The sequence below is a fragment of the Capricornis sumatraensis genome, chromosome 4, assembly GCF_032405125.1.
Source record: "Capricornis sumatraensis isolate serow.1 chromosome 4, serow.2, whole genome shotgun sequence".
NCBI lineage: Eukaryota > Metazoa > Chordata > Mammalia > Artiodactyla > Bovidae > Capricornis > Capricornis sumatraensis.
The window spans coordinates 21,007,491-21,012,371 of NC_091072.1; positions in this window are offsets into that span (position 1 = coordinate 21,007,491).

Genomic DNA, 4,881 nt, shown 5'->3' on the forward strand with positions numbered 1-4,881 from the left:
CTTTCCTAATTATGAATCAGTCTGTTGTTCCATGTCTAGTCCTAACTGTTGTTTCTTGACCTGCATACAGGTTACTCAGGAGACAGGTAAGGAGGTCTGGTATTCCCATCTCTTTAAGAATTTTCCACAGTTTGTTGTGATCCACACAGTTAAAGGCTTTAGCATAGTCAATAAAGCAGAAGTAGATGTTTTTCTGAAATTCCCTCACTTTTTCTATGATCCAGTGGATGTTGGCAATTTGATCTTTTGTTTCCTCTGCCCTTTCTAAATCCAGCCTACCTACATCTGAAAGTTCTTGATCCATGTACTGTTGAAGCTTAGCTTGAAGGATTTTGAGCAATACTTTGCTGGCATGTGAAATGAGTACAGTTGTGCCATAGTTTGAACCTTCTTTGGCATTGCCTTTCTTTGGGGTTGAAATGAAAAACTGATCTTTTCCAGTCCTGTGGCCACTGCTGAGTTTTCCAAATTTCCTGCATATTGAGTGCAGTACTTTAACAGCATCGTCTTTTAGGATTTGAAATAGCTCAGCTGGAATTCCATCACCTCCGCTAGCTTTATTCGTAGTAATGCTTCCTAAGGCCCACTTGACTTCACGCTCCAGGATATCTGGCTTCAGGTACTATACTATTTTGATTACTGTAGCTTTGTTAGTATAGTCTGAAATAGGAAGTCTGCTTCCTCCAGCTCTCTGTTTCTTTGGATTGCTTTGGCTATTCAGGATCTTTTGTATCTCCATACAAATTTAAAGATTTTTCTTTTGGTTCTGTGAAAAATGCCATTGTTAATTTGATAGGGATTGCACTGAATTTATAGATTACCTTGAGTAGTGTAGACATCTTGACAATATTGATTCTTATAATCTAAGAACATGGTGTATCTTTCCATCTGTTTGTGTCATCTTTGATTTCGTTCATCGACATCTTATAGTTTTCTGATCACTGGTCTTTTGCCTCCTTAAGTAGGTTTATTCATAAGTATTTTATTCTTTTTGATGTGATGGTCAGTAGGATTGTTTCCTTAATTGCTCTTTCTGATCTTTCATTGTTAGTGTATAGGATTGCAAGAGATTTGTGTATTAATTTTGTATCCTGAAACTTAACTGAATTCATTGAGCTCCAGTTTTCTGGTAGCATCTTTAAGATGTTCTATGTGTTAATATCATGTGATCTGCAAACAGTGACAGTTTTACTTTTCCTACTCAGATTCCTTTTATTTCTTTTTTCTTGTCTGATTGGCTAGGACTTCCAAAGTCCTATTGGCTAGGACTTCCAAAACTATGTTGAACAAAAGTAGCAATGATCTCAGGTGGTTTTGACCTGCAGTGGCTTCAAGCCGGATCTCAGTTCCCCAACCAGAGACTGAAGCCAGGCCATGGAAATGAGAGTACCAAATCCTTGCCACTAGACCAGAAGGGCCAAAGGCTAGTTACAAGTCTCTGAGTCATCTCCTTTGGAGAAAGGAATTTTGACAAAGAGACGGAGGTAGTGAAGCAAAGTGTTTGTTAAGAGGGAAGAAGAGTATGTGTGGATGGACATACATAGGCAGGCTCAGAGAAGGGGTTGTGCCCTCAGGGTAGTTGACATCACTTATACGGGGCAGCTCTTTGGCCAATCATCTTGCTTGCCTGGCTCTGAGTCCATATTTGGTCTACTTCAGGGTCTCCTTGTGCATATACATCTTTTAGCCAAGATGGATTCCAGTGCAAGGGTTTCTGGAAGAACATATGATCTGGTGCTCCCTGTATTCTTTGACCTCTGAGAAGTCTTTTTGCGCAGAAGTCTTTGTGTAGTTTGGGAGGTCTCCTTGACCTCAAGAATGAGAAATATGTGGTCTCTTTATCTTCTCTCCAAGCAGGACTCAGCTCCTCCTTGCTCCTTCCATTATCTTTATCCTGGAGTATCTGTTCACAGGGGACAGATCTCAGCTGCTCAGCCTGGGGCCCATCTATTTCCTGTCTCAGATCTCTGTTGAGCAATGTGGACGTCAAGAAATCTTTATTGGGATGATGAAGGGCAAAAGTCTGTCTTCTGTAGCTTCTTTAGGTTAGCGTGGAGCTTGCAGACCCTACCTAGTTGGAGCCGTGGAACTCTCACCCTATCTTGTTGAGGGGCCCCAGGGTCACTTCTGCTGTTATTCCAGAGTCTGTTTCGAGGAGTGGCTGGAATCCCTGCTGCACCATTATCCTGTTGTGCCCTGAAGGAAACAAACTAAATAAGTAGATTAGAGGAACATGAGCTAAAGACTAGTAAAAGACTATTATAATCAGAGACTCAAGCAGGGATAAGAATCTGGTATACATGGTCAGCATATTTTTGTTAATTTCAGGATTAAAATTTAGCATATTTCTCTATTTCTTGGGCTTCTCTGGTGGCTCAGTCAACAAAGAATCTGCCTGCAATGTGGGAGACCTGGGTTCGATCCCTGGGTTGGGAAGATCCCCTGGAGGAGGGCATGGCAACCTACCCCAGTATTCTTGCCTGGAGAATCCCCATGGAGAGAGGAGCCTGGTGTGCTGTAGTCCATTGGGTGGCAAAGAGTTGGACATGACTGAGGGTTAAAATTTAGCATATTTCTTTATTTCTAAAATGGAAGGTTCTAAACTTGTTGGTCTCAGGCCTCCTTCTTGAGCATAAAGGTCTTAGTTATAGGTTTACAACAGTATGGAAGACAACAAAGCACTAGGTAAAATATAACGTAAATCAAGATGATTGAAAAGATAAGAGGGTAATGGAAAAATGGAAACCTTCTTCTCTTAGATCAAGAGAACAAACTAGAGAACCAGTTTTCAGTTTCCCCGCCCATATGGAATAGCAAGGATTGATGGTTAATTGTCTTCTGGAGAAGGTGATTTGTTGTTGAATTTTTTCAGTGTTGGTTTCTACCTGGGGAGAGGTGTTAACGTAAGTGTAACAAGAACTATTGGCAACCGCACAAATTCCTCCTTGTTCTGCCAGTAGATAATCCAGGGCCAGTCGGTTGTCCACTACCACCTTGGCCAGGGAATCTAGAGACTTCTGTAAGTTAGGAAGGGATTTAGCAATCTCACTGGCTATGGTGAGTGTGCAAGGCAAGTTTCAAAGGACACGTTGGTGGGCAGCTACTCTTCATCATGGTAACAATGCATACTCAGAGAAACAGGCATCTCCTTCTGGGATATATCTAGTTAAGTCTCAAGTCAATCCAGTGAACAGTTTTAATGAACTGGCCCAGTGCTTGGATTCATTTCAGGAGTGGATTGAGAAAGGTGAAATCAAAGTTCCCAGCATACACTGTGTGTATATGGAATGATTGCACAGGCAGTTAGTATCCCAGAGTTGTTTATCTACTTGTCATATCCTTGTCAGCACAATAGACTAACTGGCCTAAGGTTTTAAAGCTTAGCCATCCAATCCTGTCATTGTGGAAATATTTTTCAACCATATACCCAGTGCATTCCATCCATGTCTGTTCCGTCCATTTCTCCTTCAGTATGAATCCTTCCATTGGGTAGTGGTTAGGGTTTGAGCAAAAATGGGCAACTGGACCTCTGGCTTGAGTGGATGGGATGTCTTAATACCAGTTTTTCACCACCACCACCACCCCTCCCCCGCCCAGTTTTGACTTCGTAGTCTCCTGCTGCTGCTAAGAAGTAGGCAAGAGACAAGAGTATTTTTCTGTGGGAAAATGAACAGTTTGTACATCCCAGAACTGAATCTTCGGTCTTTGTTTTCTTGTTTTGTTTTTTTTTTCCAGGCAAGGCTTTATGGGGTCCCTGCTACAGCATGGGGTAGTGAGAACAAGTAATAGGTTCCCCTGCTTGCTTGCTTCCTGAGGTGGGAGCAACCTCATTCCTTACAGGGGGTGGAGGTAGAGATGTGCTCAGGGATGGATCTGGAGGGGTGGCTTAGGTGGTTTGCCCGTCCCTGTGGTGGTGCTGCATGCAGGGGGCATGCCCAGTACCCTGCTTTTGCTCCCAACACCCAGTTTTTGCTTCTAGCTCTTCAGAAGTGGGCTTCCCTTGTGGCTCAGCTGGTAAAGAATCCGCCTGCAATGCAGGAGACCTGGGTTTGATCCTGGGTTGGGAGGATCCTCTGGAGAAGGGAAAGGCTCCCCAGTCCAGTATTCTGGCCTGGAGAATTCCATGGACTACAACCCATGGGGTTGCAAAGAGTCAGACACAACTGAGCGACTTGCACTTTCACTTCAGAAGTAGCAGTTGGGCTTTTCTGGTCTTTTTGTAACTTTTGTCCAGAATTTGCCCCAACTGTATATACACATGATTATTTTCAATCCCATCCAGATTCTTTGTATTTTGTTGCTTGAGAACAGGAGAGGTATGTTCAGGTACAAGCATTGCAGCAATGCAGGGAAGGGTCCCAGGTCTCAACTTGTCTCATTCCTCCCTGAGAGACTCTATACCCTTCTTCTTCTTCTTTTTTTTTTTTTTTTTTAACATTTATTTATTTGGCTGCACTAGGCCTTATTGATAGTTGTAGAACACAGGATTTTCATTGTGGTATATGGGATCTAGTTCCCTGGCTAGGGATTGAACTTGGGCCCCGTGCATTGGGAGTGTGGGGTCTTAGCCATTGGACCACCAGGGAAGTCCCTATTCCCTTATTCTTAAAGGTTAATGGTCCAAAGGTCTCTTCTTCTGAAACTTCTTCCTGCTGAACAGGGGCCGAAGACCCTAGCCTATTCTCAAGGTGTAGAAGTAAGTCTCTCGTTGCGTGTCCCAAGGACCGTAGGGACCTGAGCCAGTCTCCATTGGGGTGGGCTGAATTCCTTGAGCCATCATGAACCTTACTTCAAACCATTGAAGCCTGGAGGACGTGAACTTAACCAGAATGTTAAACAAACCAGGGCCAAAAGGAACAACAATAAGAAGCCATGAAAAGG